At 50.1% G+C, this 24,847-nt stretch overlaps 1 long non-coding RNA gene across 1 annotated transcript in view; it reads left to right on the top strand.

The window, feature by feature from the left end:
- Positions 1 to 304: 304 nt before the first annotated feature.
- LOC145543431 (uncharacterized) overlaps positions 305 to 24,847 on the top strand; it is a 77,101-nt gene continuing 52,558 nt past the window's right edge. The window contains exon 1 of the long non-coding RNA XR_014080712.1: positions 305 to 381. This is a non-coding gene — a long non-coding RNA (uncharacterized LOC145543431). The remainder of the gene's footprint in view (positions 382 to 24,847) is intronic.

Genomic DNA, 24,847 nt, shown 5'->3' with positions numbered 1-24,847 from the left:
GCCAGGGCCCGCTTCTCTCCACGAGGAAGTCACAGCAACAGAAAGGGAGAGAGGGAGAGAGATGGAAATAGAAACAGAGAGAGTGTGGAGAGCAAGGAAGGTTCTGGAAGCCTATAGGTCGGGCCCGCAGCGAACGGGCAGCGGATGGGGAGAGAGAAGCAGACGAGTTAGGAAGTAGATGCAGACCGAGGACTGGCTCTTCCCTGGTGCTTGCTCACTACTCATTATCCATGTCCGCTTCCCCCCGGAAGTTAAAGTTGCGGGAAGGGAAGTAGTCCCCCCTGAGACCAGAGGAGCCCGGCCCGCGGGATTCCTGGAGGTGGGCAAGGAAGGGCTGCTGCATTAGAGCTGTCCCCGAGATGCTGCTGGGCCTCCTGACGGGTGAGAGGGAGAGGGCATAAAGACTGCAGGATCAGGAAGGGGAGAGAGAGGCTGGAGAGAGACAGGGCGGTAGAAGAGAGTCAAGAGCAAGAAAAGAGGGACTTCCCTGGCGGTCCAGTGGTTAAGACTGTGCTCCTATTGCAGGGGGCATGGGTTCGATTCCTGGTTGGGGAACTAATATCTCACATGCTTGGCGGTGCGGCCAAAAAAAAAAAAAAGAGATATTAAAGAATAAAAGGATTTCCCTGTTGGCCCAGTGATTAAGAGTCCATCTGCCAATGCAGGGGACACAGGTTCAATCCCTGGTCCAGGAAGATTCCACCTGCCGCCGGGCAACTAAGTCCACACTCTGCAACTACAGAGCTCACCTGCCAGAACTACTGAGGCCCACGTGCCCTAGAGCCCAGGCTCCACGGCGATGAGAAGCCCGTGCCCTGTAACTAGAGAGTAGCCCCCCACTCGCGTGTGCAACTAGAGAACGCCTGTGCATAGCAACAAAGACCCAGCGCAGTCACAAAAGATAAATAAGTAAAAAATTTAAAAAGACATTAAAAATAAAGAGCAAGAAAAGAGAAGGAAGATAAAGAGGGGAGAGAAGGGGAAAGAAAGACAGACAGATGACTTTGGAGGGGTACAGAGAAGACGGATCCCTCTGCTCAGGAGTCCTGACTGGTAAGCAGATGAGTTTGTGTGGATACATGCTCACGCAAACCCACGTGCTCACACAGGCCTGAAGCCAGACCCAGAGGCACCTCGAAGGGGTGATGATGGGCTGGGAGCCAGACCCCGCGCCTGTGGATGGGAGTCTTTGAGATGGCCTCCAGGGGAGGTGGGATGGAAAGGTTGCTCCTAGATTCCTGACCCTCAGAAACCTTGTAGAAGAAAGGTTGTTGTAAGGTGCTACATGTAGGCGGTAATTTGTTATGCAGCAGTAGATAACTTGAACACATTCATGCCATCAGCATCGCTGGGGGTGGAGCTTGACACAGGTGTGTTTAAAAGGTCCCCAAGTGATACCAGTGTGCATCCCAAGTGGAGGACCACTGCCCCGAGGTCTGTGTGTGCCCGTGAGAGTGTGCATGTGTACCTGGTGTACGTCTGTGCCATATGCATGTTTACGGTGGGGGGTGGGCACCGTGCCACATGCGTTTGTCAGTGTGCAGAAATATGAGCAGCCCCTTGTGTGTATTGGGCCCAGGAACTCGTGTCAAGTCCTGGCTTAGGAAGGTCTGGAGAGTGGAAAGAGCCTTGGAGGTTTTGTGGCCAAACTGACATGGGCCATCCACCACTTCCTCTCTGTGAGCCCTCTCTGAGCCTCAATTTCCCCATTTGTGAAATGAGGACATGCAGATTACCGTTCTGCCCAGTCCTTTGAGGAGGTGCTATATGAGCTGACTACATACCTCCTGGACTGGCTTTGGAAAAAAATCTTGGTAGAGTTGTTGTTTAGTGGCTAGGTCATGTCTGACTCTTTGCGATCTCATGGACTGTAGTCCATCAAGCTCCTCTGTCCGTGGGATGCTCCAGAAAGAATACTGGAGTGGGTTGCCATCTCCTCCTTTAGGAGATCTTCCAGATCCAGGGATTGAACCTGTGTCTCTTGTGCCTCCTGCAATGGCAGACGGGCTCTTTTGTTGTAATGGCTCTTGGTGTAGTGAGATCTGACCTGCAGTGTCATAGACGTGAAAGCAATCAAGTGTGTAGCCCCCTCTGCTGGACCTGACCTGAAGGAGTGTCTGTCCAGGGCCACATCCCTGAGGACGGGGTGGGAAGGGAGACAACATTAGTCATGGCTGGGTTAGGGCTTGGGATTTGAGGCCAGTAAATAAATAGTCTTGACCTCTAAATGCCAAGTGGCTCAGATGGGCAGGATGAGAACAGAGGTAGGCTGGTGGTTCCAGCTGAGTCTATAACCCTCCCGTCTGCGTGTCCTTGCCTGAGCCTCTTATCCTTGTTCGGCCTCAGTTTCCTCATCCCTGAAGTGGAACAGCAAACCGCCTCCCACCTTGTACATGTGACATACTGCATCTCCATGCCCAAGCCCCTGTCTGGGAGGTTGGGAAAGGGGAGAATCTGGGTGAAGGGAGCTCACCTGGGCCTCCAGCCACCTGCAAACAGAACTTATTCCCAACCCTGGCTCTTGCTGTGAGACCTTAGGGAAGTCACTGCCCCATCTCTGGGCCTTATCATCAGTAGGTAATAATGCCTGCCTCGTGGTGGTGTGGAGGAAATGGAAAAAGATGCTGCGTGGGGTGTGCCCTGCATGGTACTTGAAAGTGTTAGTTGCTCAGTCGTGTCCAGCTCTTTGGGACCTCGTGGACTGGAGCCCACCAGGTTTCTCTGTCCATGGAATTCTCCAGGCAAGAATACTGGAGTGGGTTGCCATTCCCTCCTCCAGGGGATCTTCCCAACCCAGGGATTGAACCTGGGTCTCCTGCATTGCAGGCAGATTCTTTACTGTCTGAGCCACAGGAAACAGAGATGCATGATACTTGGCATCTAATAAAGGGCAAACTTGCTTTTCATAAGCTCCAGCCAAACTTTTCCAGGTGTCTTGAGAAAACACTATGGAAAAACACGATGTTCACTACAGACAGGGAACTAAGGTTCAGGAGGGTCAAGGAGCGTCCTTGTTCAGTGTCACATGGCTAAGGAGTGCAGAGCCAGATCTCCATTTTCCTGTTCTCTTTTTCTTTCAAAAAAAAAAAAAATTATTTGGCTGCATTGGGTCTTAGTTGCAGCACACAGAATCTTTAGCTGGGGCATGTGAACTCTCAGTTGCAGCATGTGGGATCTAGTTCCCTGACCAGGGATGGAACCTGGGCCCCCTCCATTGGGAGTGAGAAGTCTTAGCCCCTAGACCACCAGGGAAGTCCCTCTGTTTTCCTGTTTTCTTTGTGACTCTCTGTGTCCCCGAAACAAGCTTCTGATCTCCAGTGACTCTACTAGCGGGAAAGCTTTGTAACTTACAGGGTCACCCGGGGAAGAGCTCTGTGTGATGACATCCAAGGATGGTTAAAGAAAGCGTCACAGTCCCCATAGCACATGAGTCAACCCTGACCCCTGGCCCTGACAGGAAATCTTTCACTGAGCCCATTTCACAGATGAAAGAACTGAGGCTCAGAGAGCCTGAGTGGGACCCAGTCATCAAGGCATTGGAGCAGCTGAAACTCTGGTCTCTGGCAGAATCAGAGGTGCATGCAGGGGCAGAGGGAGAGGGCGGGGCAGGGGGGCCAGCAAAGCTGTGCAGAGCCGGCCCCTTGGGCTGAGGAGCCCGTGTGTGTTTATGGGGGTCCGAAGAAGAGGCTGAAGACGGGCACCTCTAGTGCCCTCAGCTGCCAGAAGCAGGCTGGCATTCATGCTGTGGTGCCGGCCATTGGATGTCCAGCTCTGGGTTGGCTGTCCATTAGCCTCCTGGCCCACTTTGCCTACCTTCCCAGTAGGGACTGTCACTGAGCCCAGGGGTGACAGAACAGCTGAGGGGACAAAGTGGGGGGATCTGGCAGCAGAAAGGGGATCCAGGGAGAGAGGTTATTCCCTGAAATCTCAGGCCTTTTAGCACTGCCCGTTGGGGTGGGGGAGGTGTGAGGACCCCACAGGCCTGGCAGGATGAAATGTTTATTTTCCCTAGTGGCTGAAGTCAGTGATGGAGGAAAGGAGTAGAGACGAGGCAGGAGGGTTGGAAAGTCACCAAGACACAGAGCCCAGGAGACAGAAGCAGGCAGAGAAGGAGCGAGGCTAGGGAGAGCCAACAGCAGCCTGTTGGCTGCCGATTCTGGTTGAGCAGGGGTGGCAAAACCTGCGTCCTTGGAGCAGTGCCCAGGCTCCAGGGTCTCCGTTTCCATGGGGAAGAATCTGGACTCTTCTGCAAGGGGAGAAACCCAGCTTCCCCTTTTAGGGGATGGAGGGGTTCAGGCAGGGCTTCTCCAGCACAGGGTCCCTCCTCTCCTCCCACCCAGATCCAGGCTCTCTCTCCACTACCCACCCAGCCCCTCCCACCCTCCGGCTCCTGACCTGGGAGAAGCTGCTGGTTCCTAAGACCATGGGCTGCCAGGCTCCAGGCTCCTTTCTGTCTCCCAGCCGGGGACGGGGGCCCTGGCAGGAACTCAGCTCAGATTTGCGTAAATGAAGCTGGACCGCAGCTTGGAGTAGTGACACAGCCCGGAGCCCATGGATGCCAACTCCTGGCTGGGTTTCGGTTTTTTGATTATTCTGGGCAAGTGGGGACATGTCCAGGCCTCCTCTGACCCCCAGCACCACACAGGTGACTTTCCGCTGGGGATGTGAGTGAGGCTGAGAGGTGAAGGGGAGTGGGGGGAAGGGCAGGAAGCCTCTCTCAGGGGCCTCCCAGGGGTTGGGGTGTTTTATATACTTGCCCTTTTGAGCCCTCGCCATCGGTGGGGCAGAAATTATGACTCCCATTTTCACACGTGAGGGAAGCCGGACTCGGAAAGGTTAATTAAATTGCCCAAGGTCACTCAGCCAGTGATGATGGAAATCAGGATTTGAATCCAGGTCTGGTCCCAAAGTGTGGCTCTTTTCATGCTGCTGTGTGCGTGGGATTGAGGCGGGGGAGGGGAGAGCCTGGATGGGGGAGAGGGGGGTACAGGCCAGGCATGGGGAGGGGGTCACTGGGTGTGGTGGAGCAGGGTGTGCCCTAGACCTGGAAAACCTTCCTTAGCACCCTGGCTTTGCCCCTTTTCACCTGTGCAAGGTTGGGCGAGCCCCTTATCTCTGAGTCACATGTAGATGGAGTGGCTGTGAGGTGTCTTTTCCCTGGTGTTTGGCGAATAAGTGAAAGAAAAGGCAAGCGAAGGCAGGAAGAAGAGGACACATATTCTAACTTGGGTCTAAGGCTGGATCGCCCCCTTTCACGGGGGACAGAGTCCCGCAGATGCCCAGCCCCTGAACATCTGCCCCTCTCAACCCACCTAAATGAGGTCCCCCGCTCCCTGGAGGCAGGGAAGCCAACTGATAGGTGGTGGAGGGGGGTGCACGTCCCCGGGGCCCCAATTCTGGTGGCTCCCGATCACAGTATAGCATCCTGTCCCCTGGAGAGTCACCCTGAGATCTCTGTTTCTGGGGTGGGTTGGTTACTCTTAATTAAACCAGTTGTTGGACTGAATGTCTCCCTTTATCATGTTTCCTAGACCTAGTACTCCCCCACCAGGGGAGGAAGGGGATGGGAGGGCAGAGGGTTCTCAACACCAAGCCAGGTTGCCTCTGTAGACAAGAAGGCACCTGAGAGACTCAAGCCCACCCCTTCATTCCTCTTGGGAGGCTGGGAAACTTGCATTCCAGCCTCAGAATTCCCGGAAGCTGGCTGTGTCTGCATCCCATGAGATTCAGCTGAGGCCTTTTGGCCACCATGACCCTTGGGACCTCTTTCCCACTGAGCTTCTTTGGAGCCACTGGGGCAGAGGCAGCAAGAGAGGAGGTGACTGCATGGGGCTGAGGTGGGGGGCCAAGGACTTACCTGTGAGGCCAGAAAGGAAGACTGGATGGGAGTGAGGTTTCCAGTTGCAGAGCCAGGGTCACCCCTGCTTCATCCATGCACCCCTGTCCCAGCCCTGTTCCCTTTGCAGATCTTTGGGGCCAGGTGGGGGTCCCCAAACACCTCACTTCTCTGCTCAGGCCTTCCTGGAAGTAAGTATATGGACCTAAAGACAGATGCTGAGCCCATGCATGGATGCTCAGACTTCTGGTCGACCTCTCCCTTGTGCCTTCTCTCCCAGCTGAACCTGCCTCCTCCTGCCCGCCCCATCCCCAACCCCCCTCAGTGTCAGAGGCCAGCTGGGGCAGGGAGGGAGCCAGGGTGGGGCCAGCAGAAGGTGCATAAATCATTATTGGCGAAGACCTCAGCCCTGAGCTGCCGGGTGGAGGCTGCTGCTCACGGTCAGGCCAGGGCATAAATCATAATTCCCCTACAATAGATCCTTTTGCAGCCGCCATCAGGAAAACTATGTTGGTTTTATCGATTTTTTGACATGGGGGCCTAGGCAGCGGGCGGCTCCTGAATCATTATGAAATGAAACTGATTAGGAATTCATGGAATACTAAATAAACTTTACGAGCCCGTTGTAAGTTTTTTGATGCATGGGGAGCGGAAAATGAAAACTAATGATATAAAAATTACACAGCGTGCTGAGTATTATTATACTGCTATTGATTTGTTTCAAACTGTACATCAAAATCGAAGAGGGCTGGGGCAGCTCCTGCAGTGATGCTGGGGATGTTTGGGCTCACCAGGGCTGGAAGGCTTTTTTTCCCCCCTTCTCTTTTTATTTATTTATTTTTTTCTCTCTCTTTCCTCTAGCCTCCCTGCTCTGAAAGTTGAATCCTTTCTCCACGCCTCTAGCCTTCCGGAGAAGGCCTCCGGGGGCCACTTAGCCACCCACCCACGGGGCAGCCTCCTTCTCAGCTTGAAATCTGGACCCTGATTCAACTTGAATTCCTGGCCTCCACTGATCTTTCTCTCCGGACTTGCATTTTCAGTCTGTGAGTTTCTCTTTTCTCTTCTGCCTCCACCCCTGTTTATCTGGGAAAGGACAGCATGCTTCAGGAAAAAGAGCTGAAGATCTGTTTCCTGTTGGCATCACGCTTTGTGACCTTGGGCATGTCACCTTGCCTCTCGGGTATCAAAAAGACTGGACTCATTAGATCAGAGCTTCTCAAGGTATAGTCTGTTGATAGCCGCATGATAGTCACCTTCAGATCTTGTCAAAAATATTAATTTCCTGGGCCCTTCCTTGGATGAACTTATTAAAGCTCAGGAGGGAGGTAAGGGAACCTGCATTTTACTGAGTATCTCTTGTGATTCCCAGACATGTTTGATGCCCATGGATCTGAAGTGACGTGATCTGAGCCACTTACCCCATTCTGTTGTCAGAGGTGGCCTTAAAGCTGTGAATGTTGCCCTCTGCATTAGTCAGCTTTTGCTAGTTTGGGATACAGTAACAAACAATCCCCAAATCTCAGTGGCTTATAGCAACAATAGATAACTTTTTGCTCATGGTACATGTCTGCTGTGAGTCATTTGTGACCCAGCCCTGTATATCTTCATTCTTGGGATCAGATTGGAAAAGCAGTCTCAATCAAAGACTTGTTATTCCAGTGGCAGAGGGAAAAGAGCAAGAAAGATGGTGGAAATATTTGATGTTTCTCAGGTGGCTCAATGGGTAAAGAACCTGCCTGCTTGCAGGAGACACAGGAGAGCGGGTTCAATCCTTGGATTTGAAAGATCCCCTGGAGGAGGAAATGGTAGCCTACTCCAGTGTTCTTGCCTGGAAAAATCTCATGGAAAGAGGAGCCTGGCTGGCTACAGTCCATGGGGTTGCAAAGAGTCGGACATAACTGAGTGACTGAGCTTGCCTGCATGCATTATCCTACCATTATCCTTTCCTAAAGCTTTTGCTTGACACGCATATCACTTGACATATATATCACTTCTGCTTCTATTCCATTCACCAAAAGGAGTCATATTATCAACTCCAGTGTCAATGGAGTGGAAAGTACACTTATTTCTCCCATAGGAGGATGGCCATCAGGGGGAGGACCTGTAGCAATGGGTTGAAGGAGAAGGCAGCGGATACTGTGATGTGCTAAACCATACCCTCCTGGACTTGGTCTTGGGTCCGGGCTGCTCCAGGATTTGGGGTTCAGGATCTTGTTTGGATAGAGCAGGGGGTCTCAGCCCAGTGCCATTAGGAGTAACCCAGCAATCCCACTGCTGGGCATACACACCGAGGAAACCAGAATTGAAAGAGACACGTGTACTCCAATGTACATTGCAGCACTGTTTATAATAGCCAGGACATGGAAGCAACCTAGATGTCCATCATCAGACAAATGGATAAGGAAGCTGTGGTACATATACACAATGGAATATTACTCAGCCGTTAAAAAGAATACATTTGAATCAGTTCTATTGAGATGGATGAAACTGGAGCCCATTATACAGAGTGGAGTAAGCCAGAAAGAAAAACACCAATACAGTATACTAATGCATACATATGGAATTTGAAAAATGGTAACAATAACCCTATATGTGAGACAGAATAAGAGACACAGATGCATAGAACAGTCTTATGGACTCTGAGGGATAAGGTGAGGGTGGGACGTTCTGAGAGAATAGCATTGAAACATGTATATTATCATATGTGAAACAGAACACCAGTCCAGGTTTGATGCATGAGACAAATGCTCAGGGCTGGATCAATGGGATGACCCAGAGGGATGGGATGGGGAGGGAGGTGGGAGGGGGGTTCAGGATGGGGAACACATGTAAACCCATGGCTGATTCATGTCAATGTATGGCAAAAACCACTACAATATTGTAAAGTAATTAGCCCCCAACTAAAATAAATAAATTAAAAAAAAAAAAGGAGTAATGCTGCTTTACGCAGGTGTTTACGCCCCCTCTACACAATCATGTATCTCTATGACTGTTGTCCACTGACTTCTTCCTCTACCCTCTAGGAGATCCTTGCCTTCTTCTCAGTGGGGCTGTCAGTGGGTAGGGCTTAGGGCGTTTGTCTTTAACATCTTTGTTTCTTTCATTCCTGCCTTCCTGCTGGGGAGGTCTGTAAACACCCACTCTGGATCCTTAGCAGAACTGCTATAACAATTAGAATCTTTTTATAAAATTGTCCTTTATTCTCTAAATTCATAGGGTAAATTTAAATTTTGGGTCTTGGATTTTCTTAAAGTGAACACAATACCTTTTGTTTAGCAAATGTCTCACTTTTTCACAAGAGATAACTCATGAAAGATACCTCTTTTGCTAGCGTTATGCTTATTATATTCAACTTTATATTAGCCTGTGCCTCAGAAAGGTTGACCTCTTCCCCTGGGCATACAGTGTGTCATTCCCTGAAACAGATGATGCCCAACACTGGGCATGACAGAGTACATCTCCAGGAAGCCCATTGATACTAAATGTCCAGGGATCACCTGGGGGACCCACTGCATTAACTTGGGTGGGTGGTACTAGTGGTAAAGATCCCACCTGCCAATGCAGGAGATGCAAGAGATGAGGGTTAATCCCTGGGTCAGGAAGGTCCCCTGGAGTAAGAAATGGGAACCCATTCCAATGTTCTTGTCTAGAGAGTCCCATGGAGAGAGGAGCCTGGCACACTACAGTCCATAGGATCTCAAAGAGTTGGATACAACTGAAGCAACTTAGCATGCACTCACGGGAGATGTCAGGCATGTCAGTGGCACAAGCTTGGCCCTTGGGGACCTCAGTATCTCTCTGAGGACACAAAAACACTCACACACACATATATACCTTTTCAGAATTAGACAAACAGATCACACACTTGTCCAGAAAGCACACAGGAGTAAGAGTTTTAAGGTTTGAATCTGAATCTCAATTCTGTCCCTAACTGGCTCTGTTGCTTTGAATAAGTGACTTGAAAAAACTGTGGGATTCAATTTCCTCCACTGCCAAAGATGGATTTGGACTCCATTGTCTGAGATTCCTTCTAGAGGATGAGAGTGGGCAGAGGTTCACACGCTGGCACAATTCCCAAGGGATGTTGTTGCCTACATTAGTCCCAATTCTTTTCAGTTTGGGGAAAGAGGCTTATAGAAACCTAAAGTTAAATTGGCTTAAGCAAAAAGGAGGTTATTATTGTTGTTGTTCAGTTGCTAAGTCATGTCTGACTCTCTGGGACCCCCTGGGCAGGAGCAGGCCAGGCTTCCCTGTCCTTCACTTCATTGGAATTTGCTCAAACTCATGTCCATTGAGTCGGTAATGCCATCCAACCATCTCATTCTCTGTTGCCTCCCTCTCCTGCTACCCTCAATCTTTCCCAGCATCAGGATCTTTTCCAATGAGTTGGCTCTTCGCATCAGGTGGCTAAAATATTGGAGCTTCAGCTTCAGCATCAGTCCTTCCAATGAATATTCAGGACTGATTTCCTTTAGGATTGACTGGTTTGATCTCCTTGCTGTCCAAGGGACTCTCAAGAGTCTTCTCTAGCACCACAAAGGAGGTTAATGACTATTAAAGAGGCCAAGGGAGTCTTCAGATAACATGTGACCTGGAACTTCAGACATTACCAAATGTCGCTCTTCTTCTCTCAGTTCTTTTTGCCCTCTAGGGATCTTTCTCAGGCAATGCCTTCTACTCGTGGTGACAAAATGGCTGCCAGTAGCTCTAGTCCCACATCCTAATGATTCAACAAAGGAAACATCTTCTTTCCAATAGTAAGAGTAAAATTCTCGAGACTGAATTTCATTGGCCCAGCTAAAATTACATGCCCACTCATGAACCAGTCACTCTAGCTGGGGGCAGAGGGAGGATTTACGCCCACAGGCATCCCTAGCTCTGCCCCTGCAGAATGTCATGGACTCACAGTGGGAGAGGGATGCAGGTTCCTAGGAAAATTTGAGGTACAGTCTCAAAAGAGATCGATTCTGGAGAGATGAAAGCCACAGAAGTCCACTGAAGTCTCTGAGGTCAGGGGCAGGAGCAGTGGGGAGGATGAAGGCAGAATAGGTGAGGTTCTTCTGGCCCTTAGTCATGTCTAGACCTTTGGAGACAGCTGGGATAAAGCCCAAGGAAGGCTGTGAGGGGTCCTTCACCTGTTAGGGGAGCTTGAAGACAACAGTGGAGCACTGAAGCTGCCCCCTGGGGAGGGAAGGAGTGTCCCAGCTCCACCACCGGCATCCTCATCTCTATGTGAGCCTGGTTGGTGAGTCACCAGCAGTGCTGGTCTCTAAAATCACACATCTGGGTTCACATCCTCTTTCCAGCTATGGGACTCTGAGCCAATCCCCTACTCTGTAAAGTGAGTTTCTGAGGATGGAGTGAGAAAACATGAGTACTGACCCCAACCTGGCTCCCAGGAGCTGCTCGGATAAGACCCATTTGCCCCCTGGCCCTAGAAGCTGAGCTCGCATACAGAAATCCTCCCAGGTTCTGAATTGATATGTCTGCTGTGTCTTCCCCTCTGGTATTTTGGTTTTATAAAAAGTATTTTTTTAATTAAAAAATTTAAAACATTTAAAATTTATTTACTTTTAGGTGCACTGGGTCTTCGTTGCTGCTTGCGGGCTTTACCTTAGTTGTGGTGGGTGGGGGCTACTCTTCATTGTGGTGCATGGGCTTCTCATTAAGGTGACTTCTCTTATTGCAGAGCACTGGCTCTAGGCACGTGGGCTTCAGTAGTTGTGGGTCAGGGGCTTAGCTGTCCCATCGCATGTGGGATCTTCCTGGACCAGGGTTCGAGCCTGTGTCCCCTGTATTGGCAGGCAAATTCTTAACCTCTGGACCACCAGGGAAGTCCCTCCCCTCTGGTATTTGATGGAGGGCAGGACCACAGCACATACGTAGTTGTTCCCAGGTACTGGCTGTGCCTGACATGCAGTCTCTAGCCATGAATGGCTGTGGGATGAATGACAGGGGCAGCTGATCTGTGACCCTCTGCACATGGGACCTGATTGCAGCTGGGTACTTCAGCCTCTCCTCTGCCCCCAGGCTCACTCTGGGCCAGGGCACAGACTACCTGGCCCCATTCAAGTGGCCTCCCCCCCTTCTATGCACTGTGGCCAACCACTAGGCCTTTGTGACCCTGCATCCCATCAACCCCCTCAAGCTTCCCCCATGTTGGTTCCCTGAGGTTCAGAGACGGCACTTGACTTGCCCCATGTCACCCAGCCCCTGTGCAGGGCTCCTCTCACTACACCCTAGCTGCCTTGGGGGCCTAGGTTTGGTGCCCTCCCATTAACCCCTGTGGGTGGAAGATATGGGGTGAGGCAGGATTGCCGTTGGCTGGCCGGCCCCCCTCTTGGAGTTTGGGGTGCTGCACGCATTGAATTTAGATGTGGCTCTGAGGAGGCCGTTCATTCATTCTGGTCCGTATCGACTGCAGAATTGAGTGCTACAAGTAAGAAGGAGTTTAGCTATTATTCTCCTACTGATGTGATTTAATGTTTGGTTTATTCCTGGCCTGCTCCCCCACCTCCTCATCAGTTTGACATTTGCATAGTGTTTTCCTGCAGTTTTGTGGAACACACAGTTTTTCTGGCAACTCTCTGCTTTGACTTTTTTGGGGGAGTTGGGAGCCCAGTGAGGCGTCTTCCTTCCCACCCTTGAAGCTTTTCCTTCCACCTGTTGTGGGGGGGGGCAGAATATGAATAACCAGACCTCCCTGGTTTTTGCGCCTTTGTGAGCCTGTAAGATTCCTGCTGCCTGGTGGTTTGTAAGTGTTTCTGAGTGTCCTGGGTGGGTAGGGGTCTCAGCTCACTCGTGAATAAGTCTGCCCCCCTGCCCCACCTCCTGGGAAACATCTGCCCTTCCACCCAGCACCTCTGCCAACATCTCAGAAGCCTTGGGATGTTCAAGCTGCCCTGCAGTCAGGAGGCATGTCCTCCCGCCTCTGTCTCTTGGTGCTGACTTTCATTAGAGGGGCCCTGCAGCGGGGCACGCGGGCCTCAGGGTCTACAGAATACCCGACGGTCTCAGTCTGCTCAGAAGCAGACTCTGGGACAAGAGTTCATTGGAAATGGTTTGCTGGGGAGGTGAAAGGGAGCTCCAGGAACCGGTGGGATGTGGGACGCAGAAGGGTACCTCCTTGGTAGTTGAGGTTAATTCCTCCCCGGTTCTTCACGTAACAAGCCCGAGCCCCTGGGACAGCACCCCAGGGATGAGAGAGGATCCAGCTGGGAGCCCTCCTCCCATGAGACCTCTGCCAAGCCAGTTGGGAAAAGGCTCAGCCACACAGGGGTCTCCAGCAGAAATCTGCACATTCCTGAGACCCAGATCCTGTGCTTGGATGTGTCTCTCTCCAGCTGGCCCTAGAATGGAGCTAGAACTGGGCGGAGGTGGGGTGGGGGCATGCAGTGACAGGGAGGCAGCCAGAAGCCCAGGAGGAGGCTGACATGTGGGCAAAGGCTCAGTGACAGGAAGTGATCAGGCAGAAGCTGAATGCTCGCCTGCCCAGGGATGCCATCGGCACAAGGCAAAGAGCCAGTGCATATTAAACGCCTATTGTATACAACAAGCTCTAGCTATATGGGACTAGAATTCAAGCTCCTACAATGCTGGGCCTCTTTTTTTTTTTTTTTTTTTTAACATATTTGTTTTGGCCTGTGTTGGGTCTTCATTGCTGTGGAGGCTTTTCTCCAGGTATGGTGAATGGGGGCTGCTCTCCAGTTGCAGTGCACAGATTTCTCATTGATGCCGGGCAGGGACTCCAGTAGTTGTGGCTCCCGGGCTCTAGAGCACAGACCCAACAGCTGCAGAGCACTGGTTTAGGTGCTCGGAGGCATGTGGAATCCTTCAGGGTCAGGGATCGAACCAGTGTCTCCTGCATTGGGAGGCAGATACCTTATGACTGAGCCACCAGGGAAGCCCTGGGCCCCTGTTTTGTTTCTGTTTGCATTCTTTCTTTTTTTTTCCTTGCGTGTTATTCTTCATGCTTACCATTGTGCTTGGCTCCTGGTCATAAAACCTAGAACAAGAGGAAACATAGCAACCATTGACAGACCATTATATAGGCATTAAGTGCCGTGTATTTATTGTAATGCATCTGATGACGATCATTCATGGGAGGTACTATTTATCCCCATTTTACAGATGAGGAAACTGAGGCTCAGTGGGATTTAAGTGATTTGCCCATGGTCACACCTCTAAGTACCAAAGCCAGGATTTATATATATATGTATTTTTGGCTTGTTGCTACTCTGCAAGTGAGATCTTAGTTCCCTGACTAGGGACTGAACCCCTGTCCCCTGTACTGAAAGCACAGAGTCTTAACCACTGGACTGCCAGGGAGGTCCCAAAGCCGTGATTTGAACTCAGGTCCGTCTCCTCTGTGGCGTGTCCTTGCACTGGGTGGGGTTGGGGGAGAGGAGAGTTAGGCTTCAGATGTCCTTGGAAGGCCCTCCAACTTGTGAGGTTCTGTCTCGTTAGCCGCCATTCCCCTCTACCCGCCGCCAACCGTAAAGAAAAGGAAAAGTCCTTCGCTCCTCCTCAGGTGGCTCGTGGTGGATTACTTAGCGCTTGACACGGTGTGTCTCTGTGTCACTGTTCCCGGGCGGAATTAAATCAGGACAGGAAAATATTAATTCCGAGTTGGGGATGGAAGCCGCTCCTTTCCAATTACTCTCCACCCCATCAGGCTTATCCTGGCGCAAACAAGGAAGGAGGCTGGATTAATTGCTTTGGACTCTGCCCCACTCCAGTCCCAATTACTGGGCCGGCTTGGCTCCCAGCATTATGAAGCGCACTGCTGTGCAGGAAATTGTATGAAATGTTAACGGATTTTCAGATGCAATAATGGTGCACAGGATTCAGGGCCAGTATTTGCCGGGTGGCCAGGCCCTCTGTGCCCCGGCTGAGGTTAAGCTATTTGGGGTTTCTTTGTGTATTAAAGGATCATCTGGTTAACTCCAAAGCCTGGGGCCACCCGGATGGTGCAGCCCCTGACCCTGCAGAGGAAGGGTGGGCTCCTGAAGGACGAGGAAGCCCACTGCGTTCATAATGATGATAACGATGCCAGCATTTTCTGAGCCTCCACACGTGCCAGGCACTTACCCACAACATCTGCAAGCCTCATCCTTTGAAGTTCCTTTCCGCCACCTTGTAAAGGAGAAAAACGGGATACAAAGAGATTAAGTAATTTGTACAACGTTGTTGTTCAGTCTCTCAGCTGTGTCCAACTCTTTGTGACCCCATGGACGGCAACATGCTAGGCTTCTCTGTCCTTCACCATCTCCTGGAGCTTGCTCAAATTCATGTCCATTCAGTTGGTGATGCCATCCAACCATCTCATCCTCTGTCACCCCCTTTTTTTTCCTGTCTTCAATTTTTTCCAGCATCAAGGTCTTTTCCATTGAGTTGGTTCTTTGCCTCAGATGGCCAAAGTATTGGAGCTTCAGCTTCAGCATCAGTCCTTCCAGTGAATATTCAGGGTAGATTTCCTTTTCGATTGACTGGTTTGATCTACTTGCTGTCCAAGGGACTCTCACGAGTCTTCTCCAGCACCACAGTTCGAAAGCATCAGTTCTTCGGTGCTAAGCCTTCTTTATGGTCCAACTCTCACATCCATGCATGGCTACTGGAAAAATCACAGCGTTAGCTGGTTCCTTAGTGGCAAAGTCAAGATCTGAACCCAGGTCTGTCTCCAAGGCTACTCTCTTTTGGGGCACCACTCTTGCTTCTTCCCTTCTTCTTAAAGATGCATTACAAATGCGTCTGTCCTACCACACTCGAACTTCTGGGGTACAAGGTCCTTTCTTACTCTGTCTCTGCATCTTCAGCCATTGTTAAGGCACCTGGCACACAGCAGGTACCTGCAGAAAGGTTTATTGAACTGCCCTGAACTTGGCCTAGCACCTGGACTCCAGGATTTATTAATAGTTAAAGGGGGTGAGCTGCTGAGACCCAGAGAATGAGCCCCATTTGGGTTCATCTGGAACCCACTGGAGGGAGTCGGGGGTGGGGAGTGTGTCTAATCTGGAACAGATTCTGCCTGGAGGCTTCCCACATACAGTTTCTGTTCATCCTTACCAAAACCTAACGAGATGGGTGGTATCACCCATATCTGAGAGCTGTGGAAATGAGGCTCAGAGAGGTGAGTGCACTCATCTGGGGTCACACAGCTAGGAAAGGATGACCCGATCCACCCCAACAGTTTGGCTTCCCTCAGTCAGTCTGTCAAGTCTGGAAAGGCCTGGGGTGTGGATTTCAAGCTCCAAGATTTTTACATCTCTTAATGTTGTGGCACCTATGGTTTAAATAGTAAACAAAATTCTGCCCATGAGTTACGTGCCAACCTGGGTAAAGCGGAAGTGCTCTGATGAGAGAGGGACATTGGGACCCCGTGTGTCTGCAGAGGACTGGCGGGACGAGGACAGACTTGTTGAGAGGGGTGACTGACTTGGAGAAGGGGACAGTGGTGTGGCACTTGGAGAAGTGAGTGCCAGGTAGCTAACAAAGCTCAGACTCCCCTGGAGTGGCTGCACAGAAGGAGAACCTGATTTGAGGGGTGGGGCCCCCAGAGAAGGACCCTGGAGACGGGAGGGTGGCGGAGAATGAGGGTGCGGCACGCCGAGATCATCAGTAGCTGTCCAATTCTCACCTGCCCCTTTTAGCTAAAGGAGAATTAATTATGTGCAGGGGACGCCCCCTTAATGGCCATCATTTAGTTTAATTTAAGAAACAGGCCTCTCCACACCTGCCCCCCCCAACAAGCCAGCAGCAGCAGCATTGGCAGCTGCACTGATGAATGACCTCCTTCTGTACGTATACACAAGAGTAGAAGTTCTCAAACTGGAGCCAGCCTCTGAATTTCTTGGAGGGCTCATCAGAAAAATCCCACATGATGCAAGGAAGATCCCCCATGCCACGCAACCGAGGCGCAACGCCACCAAATAAATAGATAAATAATAATACCCCACCACCACCACCATTTGCTAGGCCCCACCCCTGGGTGGTATCTGATGGTCTGCCTAGCCAACAATTTCCCAGATGATGCTGATGTTTTTTGGGGTCTGGGGAACACACTTTGGAAATCGCTATAGTGGAGACAGGGTTTCAGGTGAGCACCATCCAGTCCTTGAGAACTCGGGCCCTCGCCCCCCACAGGGGTCCTGTAATCTAGTGGGGGAGGGGCGTAGCCATCTCTGTCATGTTACTACTCCCCCCACCACAATCCCTTCAATGATGTGTAAGACAAGTGCATTTTCTCAGCATCTCAGTAAAGCCCCTGCCCTGGGCATTTCTGCTTAGGAGTGGAGGAAGGAATGCCAACGGCTTGATTCCTTGACCCCTCTGCCTGCATGCAGCACCCCCAAGCTAGATTCTGGGGACACCCGCTTGCTTCATCTTCAGCACCTATCCCAGAGGGGTGCAAGGGCAGCTGGACCCTATTTTGTGGGCCCTGGGCTCCAGGCCACCAGGGGAGAGAGGTCAGGCAGTGGCAGGAGGGGGCCTGCAGTTACAGGCCTAACTGGGTGCCGTGGGCAGCCCTCCCCACCCCCCAACCATTGATCCAGGTCTGCAGGCTTCACCAGGACTACCATCCGGAGAGCCTGTTTGCACCTGTGTCAAGGCCCGCTCAGTAAACCTAATTAGCTAGTTTGGTGTTTTATATTGATAATTAGGTCCTTTAAAAGAATTCATAGGTGGTGATAATAAGCCCATTTAGAAATCTATTAAGCTTTGGGGGAGGTTGAAGGGAAGCCTGGTCACGTTGGGCACACCTGCTTCCTCTTTGCTCATCTCCTCTCTTCCCCCCACCGCTCTCCAGCTCTGTGCCCCTCTTCTCCCTCCTGCTCTCTTTGCCCGTCTGCACCCTCAGTTCCTCCAGCTCCTGCACATGAGAAGACCTTCACATGGTCCCTCCACAGCAGACAGCGGTGCGTGGTGATTCACTTCCTCCTCCCACAGCCCTCAAAGTGGGGGCCCATCAGCATCCCCATCCCCAAGCCTCACTTCGTCAGCCTGCATTGCCCTCTCCCCACCACGGCCCCAGACCTCCTTGCTCCAGGGCTCCCACCAAGCAGGATGAACTGGAATTTTACAGATCACTTCCCTGTTTTTGCAGAGAGTTAGTGCCAGGGCTCTGGAGCTAATTGCAGATGGGTGTGTGATGGACAATGGCTTCAAATACACTTTGTTTCTCTAGCAACTCTTCCATTTGGATTTCTGCTCATTTGGAGGCTGAAGGCCTCCCTCCCTCCCTCCCTCCTTCCTTCTTCCTTCTTTCCCTCCCTTCTTCCCTCCCTTTTTTTTTGTATTGAAGAGGAAGAGCCAGAGATGAAGTCAGCCAGCTTCTAGCTGAGGGGCCCAAGGGGGTCCCCTAAATACCTCTGTATCTGCATGAGACACTCTCTTATCACCCTGTGCATTTTCTTCATAGCACTTATCGCAACATGATATTTTCTTGAAGATTTGTGCACTTATTCATTTATTTGTTTATTACCTGTCTCTCCCCATTAGAATGCAAGTGCCCTTGGGCAGGGTGGGGTTGGGGAGGTGGGTAGGCGCAAAGATGTGCTTGTATATATCTGCTTTCCCAGGGCCTGCATAGAGCCAGAATGAGCAAATGTTGAATAACTAAATGTGTTGACCCTGATCTTCAGTTCCCCCATCTTTTTTTTTTTGGCTGTGCCTTTCCTTGAAGTTTATCGGATCTTAGTTCCCTAGTCAGGGATTGAACCCAGACCCTTGGCAGTGAAAGCACGGCAGGCATTCTAGCCAGTGGACCACCAGGGAATTCCCATGGTCTTCAGTTTCCTCATCTCTAAAGTGGTGGTAAACCATCTCCTGTGCAAGGAGCTAAAATGTCTGGCACACAGCGGGCGATCCATGAATGTCAGTGTCAACACTCAGTCCTTCCCCTTTGGATAAGCACTGCTGTGTCCAGGGAAGTTCTGCTACTTAAAGAACTGTTTTGATAACACCTCTTATTTATAGTGCAAAGAATTTTTCTATAAAGCAGATGAGAACTCCTAGATTTACCTACTTTGAAAATTGGGTGTTTTTGTTTGTATTGGGCTTTCTTGAAGTGGGCTGACTGAGGGTGTGTGACTGTAGACAGTAAATATATTAGTGCCTGTTATCAGAGTTCATGGTTATGCAGCCTATGAAAAAGAAGGCTCAAATTATACCTTCTTGAAACATAACCACAACTGCAGAGATAGAAAAGCCAGAGGCAGGGCCGCTGCTCTTAGCGTAGCTGGCAGAGAGATTGCCCTGGTGACCAAGCTGGGTTTGCATTGAGGACCCTCCGCTTGCTAGTTGCATGACCAGTTGGCAAGTTTTTGAATCTCTCCAAGACTGAGTTTTCTATAAAATGAGGGTGGGTGGGGAATATTTATGTCTATCTTATAGCATGCCTATGTGTGCATGTTCAAGTTGTGTCCAATTCTTTGCGACCCCATGGACTCTAGCCCACCAGGCTCCTCTGTCCATGGATTTTCCCAGACAAGAATACTGGAATGGGTCTTCCCGATCCAGAGATTGAACCTGCGTCTCCTGTGTCTCTTGCACTGGCAGCTGGATTCTTTACCACTGCGCCACCTGGGAAGTCTTCTTATAGCATAACCACCTTATTAAATGAAGCCATGAGCTCAATCATTCAAACACCTGTGTGCCAAGCAATTGTTCTGAGCTGTAGGGGTTTAGCAGTGAGTGAGATATTCCATGCCCCATGGGGCTTGCATTCTAGTGGGAATTCATGATTCGGTGAAGTACTAAGAATGGTGCTCAGGGAGCACTGGCCTGGAGGGTAACAATGTACAGAGTGGCTTGACAGTGACATGGCTTGTGGATAAAGGTCCGTGCCTCCAAATCTTCTTCTCTGAAGATGTACCGGTGGCTGGACACATCTCCATGCCATTGATCTCTGGCAGAATTTGGACCGGCTCCTCTCATGATGCTGAGATGCTTTGTGTGTGTGTGTGTGTGTGTGTGTGTGTGTGTGTGTGTGTGTGTGTGTGTGTGTTGGGAATCGATGGATGCTGGGGAGCGTGTGGCTTTCAGTGGACAGATATCAGTCTCCTCTTTCTTTGCCCCCTCATGAACCACTTATTGCCTCTCTCACAGGCACGCTTTGCCTTCACACTCCACTTTGACTCATCTGGTTTGCTGCTCCTGGATGGCTTTCTTCCTATCCTTGCAAACTCCACTCACCCTTCAAGGTCTTTCGTGAAGCTGTTCCTGCACCTTCAGCTGGGAAAAATCCCTCCCTTGACTCTCCATCCTCCTCTTCTCTCACACCCATGTCTCTCTCCTCCCCATGTCCCTTGGTCTGTTTCAGCTCTCCTGCTGGACTGTGAGCTCCTTCATGAATAGACCCTGTTCTGTTCACTTCCGTGTCCTCTGTACCACATTGCTTTACCTGAAATAGACTCTCAACAAACATTTCTTAGGCAATTAAACAAATGTATGGCTCAGTGGATCTATATGGGTTCATTAGATGTCACTTTTTCTGGGGGTGGGAGAACCGAGGCAGGGGCCTTGTATAGAGCGCTAATGGCCTTTTTTTCTGGTTTTTGCATGGGCTGCTTTGCTTGTGTACAGAGGCTCCCACGTGAATGCTGTAGCCCACCTCTCTGTGTACTCTCACATGCATCCACAGTTGTCTTGGGTGTGTACGTGGTGGGGGTATAGTGGCAACCCAGTGCCCAGTGATGGATGAGGGGGGTGGAGGTGACTTTCCCAGGGGAAGATTAGCGCCTGGCAGCTATGATTTGTCTCGTGCCCTCCTGTCCTTTTGCTGGGCCCCACTGCAGAGTCATTCATTACAGAGGCTGCTGTCACAGGGCTGGGGGCAGGGGCTGAGCAGTGTGTGTGTGTGTAGAGGGGTGGCAGGCTGGACCCCTCCTCCAGAGAGACTCTCATGCCAGAGCCCAGAGTCCTCTGGAGTTGCGAAGAAGAGGACCAAGTTGTAATTCACCTTCTGGGACGTAACCCTGCACCCAGGGGTAACACTGTACATGATGGAGTGGGGCAGGGTTTCATTCATTCATTTGGCAAACAGTTCACCAAGTGCCCACCAGACATGTTCTCTCCTTTCATGGGACTCACCACTGCTGGAGGAAGGTAGGCTTGTAAACAGACAGTGCAAGGTAGGTAATAGGTTGGTTCAGACAAATGCCCTTTTGCCCAGGGAGACCTCAGGGCAAGTGAGAAACCATAGGAGTTGGTGGAAAGAGCGATGAACTTGGAGACTGAAAACTTAGGTTTGAGTCATGGCTTTATTACTTTCTAGTGTAATGGCCTTGGACAAGTCACTTCAAACCTGCTTAAGCCTTGTTGCCCACATCCATGAAATGGGGCCAATGGTATGTCCTCCATCCATAAGGCTGTTTTAAAAGTGAAAAAGCTATCTCAATGCTTTTTAAATAGGAAGGTGCTATGGGATCATTGTCAGATCTAGGTAAGGACTCTTAGAAAAATCTCGACTTGCCATCTTCTCTCCACTAACAACCTCAAACTTATAGATCATTGCTTCCTCCATCCAGAGGCAGGGGTGGGGTGGGGTGGGGTGGGGTGGGGAAGGGGGTGGAAGCAGGGTTGCCAGATGAGTCTCCAAGAAAAAAAATACAACCTTCCACTTTGTATCTGTCCAGCCCTCTACAGTTTACAACACAGTTTTATTCTCTTTCTGTTTCTTGATCCCTATAGCAACCTTGCAAGCCAAGTCAAGGCAGATATTATTAACTCCCATTTTGCAGGGAAGGAAGAAGCTCAAATAGGATAAGCGGCTTGTCCAAGGTCACTTAGTAGGTGGATGAGCTAGGGCTGGAATCTGGTTCTTTCTGATATTTAAGCCCTTATACTCTTTTCCTTTTTTCTACCCACCAGGGTCCCTTCTCTTTGATAAGACCCTCCATTCATCTCTTTTCTAGTCTGAGTGACACTACCCCTACCCCTGGAGAGCCCCCACCTCATGAATCGATACAGCACCCTCCCCATTCCCCACACCTTCATTTTGCCAACTTATGTCCACTTTTGGAAATAATGATGTCAGGGATGAGGGGTGAGCAGAAAGGGATCTATAAGTTTGAGGTTATTAACTGGAGAGAAGAGGGCAAGTTGAGATTTTTCTAAGAATCCTTACCCAGATCTTGTATGCCCACAGATAAATTAGTATGGTAAGGGGAGAAAGAAAAAGCAAGGAGGGAGGAAGGAAGGGAAGAGAAGAAAAGGCAAGAAAGAAAGAAAGAAAGAATGGAAGAAAGAGAGAATGGAGAGCTTGAAAAGGAAATACAGGGGGGAAATACAAGCAAATAAGGAAGGAGATAGGAAGGAATCTGGGAGAGGTGAAGAAGGAAGGTGAGAAAAGGGGAAGGAAGGAGGCCTAAGAGGCTGGGGAGGATGTTGGGGGAGGGCCAGCTATGCTCTGGCAAGAGGTGGGAGATTGAAGGCTGAATCACAGCAGGCTGTGGAGGAGAGGAATAAGTCATAAACGCTGCAGGAGCAAAGGTCAAATATAGACTGATGGCTCCATTGTTTCCCAGCCTGTGAGGAGGACCCTGTTGGGGGTTGCCGAGATGCTTAACCCTTCCCTGCTCAGGTTTTTGATGGTGAGATTCAGAGCAAGAAAAGCACCTGCGTGTCAAAGATGAGGATTGGAGAGTTGAAATAAGGGTTGGGTAGGGACCCCACAGGGTTGGGACTGAGTCTTGGGAGAAGGGACTCAAGGGTCTTCTCTACTTCAACTCATAGGAAGGGAATAAATAAAAACATGCCAGGTCTCTTTTTCTGCTGATAAGAGTCCCCTTTTTTCATCCCTGTGGGAGGAGATTTCCTAGGGCAGAAGGAAGTTCCTGGAAAATGGCTCTTTAGTAACACCTATCCACAAGAACAATAATAAATAGTAGTAACAGTGTGAAATAAATATTTACTAAATAACAAAAGCAAAATTAATATCAATATTTGTCATGAACACATTAATATATTATTACATGTGCAGTGTTTGTGGTTTGCAAATAACTAACAAATATAAATCCTCTAAATCTAACAACCCTGTGTGGCCAGCATTATCACTGTTTAACATGGAAGAAACTGATGCTCAGACTTGTCTAAATGTGGTTAGCCTATTTTTAAGTCCTAGTCCACAGATCTTTCTGCTACTCCACAGCTTTCCTTGGGCAGTATCATACCCACTTTATAAGGAGAAAAATAGGGATTTGGGGGGATATATTTGGTTATACAGTGACTTGCCGGTTGAGAAAGCCAAATGTAGTTGGTTAGAGAAGGGAAGAGAGGATAACGTCCGTCGGTGGGACAGGACTTCAGCACCACGGACAGCCCCCAGACGCCGGCAACCTCGCCCCTCTTGCCCCGCAGCCCTGCGTTGTTACCTGCCTTCTCTTAAGGGGCGGTCCATCATCAGACCCTTGGGGCCCTCCCCAGGGGAGAGCTGGGGGCCGGATCGACTCCTCAAGCGCTGTAACTACCTCCCACCCACCCCCACCCCAGCACCAATGATGTATAGACTGACAAAGGACTTAATGCTGTGAATACATAAAGCGCGAGGCCTGGGCGGTGGAGGGTGACAGCTGCCCTTTAATGCTTGGCTTTTTAAAGATCATGGTAGAGTTCAGAAAGTATAGTCATGAGGTTTAATGATTTAATGGGGACGACTGGGGAGCAAAAATAGTTACTGCGCCCTGGGGAAAAGTGACTCCTCATACATATTACTTTAGCCTAATGGCCTATAACGCCCTCCCCCCGCGCCCGCGGGGGGAGTCACGCTACATAGCCGCTGTAATACCGAATGGCCTGATTAAATGCATATTAAACAATACTAAATTGGGGAAAAAAAGGCAGAGGCGGTGCTAAATGTATTTATTCAGTTCTGTAAGGGGATGATGTGGCTTCTCCTCTGGAACTAGGTGGAAGAAATCCTTCTCCCTACTGTTTCTCAAAAGATGTGGTGCCCAATGGGATCTGGAGGGAGGAGGGCACCCCAGTTATCTGGGAGAAACTTAAGGAGGGAGACAACTCCAAAATGGGGAGAGATGCCAGCCATTAAGGGACTTGAATGCTAGGAGGAAGAAGGATGAGCCAGACCCTGTGTCCTGAGACCTTCATGTAGTCCTCACTTTGGAGACTTGCCCACAGAATCGTGGTTTTATTCTAGTCAGTCATTTTTAAGAGGCTGCTTTTCTGTAGATTCTGAGGCTACTCTAGAACTCTTGGGTCAACTGTGATGGTCTTTTTATCTGTTAAACCCCACAACCTTCCAACCACGGCTCTGGTCACCAGTTTTTGAGATCTCTGACTAGAAGAAGAGTACAGCCTTAGTTCTTCAATGCACCTGGGTTCTATACACTTATGAAAGCACATTAACATCACTGGGAGAGGTTTTTAAAATGCCAGTGTATGTTGGGGTTATATCTCAAGAGATTCTGATTCAGTTGGCCTGGGGTGTGTGTGACCCAAGTGCTGGTGTTCTTATTGATAAAAAATCAGTAAGAACCTGGGTGATTCCAGTGTGCCTCCAAAGTTGAAAATCCCTTTAGGAGCATACCAGAGCTCAGAGATGAGCACCTGGTTTAAGTTCTTCATTTTGCAGATGAGGAGCTGAGGCTCAGAGAGCCCATAGCCTCTCCAAGATCCATAGGGGTGGATCAGGCTCTTGACTCCCAATCCAGTGCTTTTCCTGCTACACCCCTCTCTTTTTCCTGGTAGCATGAACAGGGCCAGTACCAGAGCAGGGACTAAGATGAGTTAGCATCTTGATTCTGTAACTCTCTGCCCCAGACAAGCCAAGGCCAAACTCAGACCAGGCAGCATCTCCTCCCCTGTACTTGGGGAAGGGAGATTCTTTGTATGGTTACTCATCCCTGTCTGAGATGCCAACATATGTGGGTTTTTGGATCTTAAGAACCTTCTAGACTATCCCCCTAGACCTGGGTCCCCTAGGCCCTGGCTGCCATTGAGAGCATAGGCTCTGGAGCTAAGCTGCTTGGATTTAAATCCTGGACCTGGCACTTT

The sequence above is a fragment of the Giraffa tippelskirchi genome, chromosome 3 (assembly GCF_054371585.1).
Source record: "Giraffa tippelskirchi isolate mGirTip1 chromosome 3, T2T-mGirTip1v1.2.pri, whole genome shotgun sequence".
In the NCBI taxonomy this organism is placed as follows: domain Eukaryota; kingdom Metazoa; phylum Chordata; class Mammalia; order Artiodactyla; family Giraffidae; genus Giraffa; species Giraffa tippelskirchi.
The sequence above is the reverse complement of the archived record's forward strand: the minus strand, read 5'-3'. Positions and strand labels throughout refer to the sequence as shown.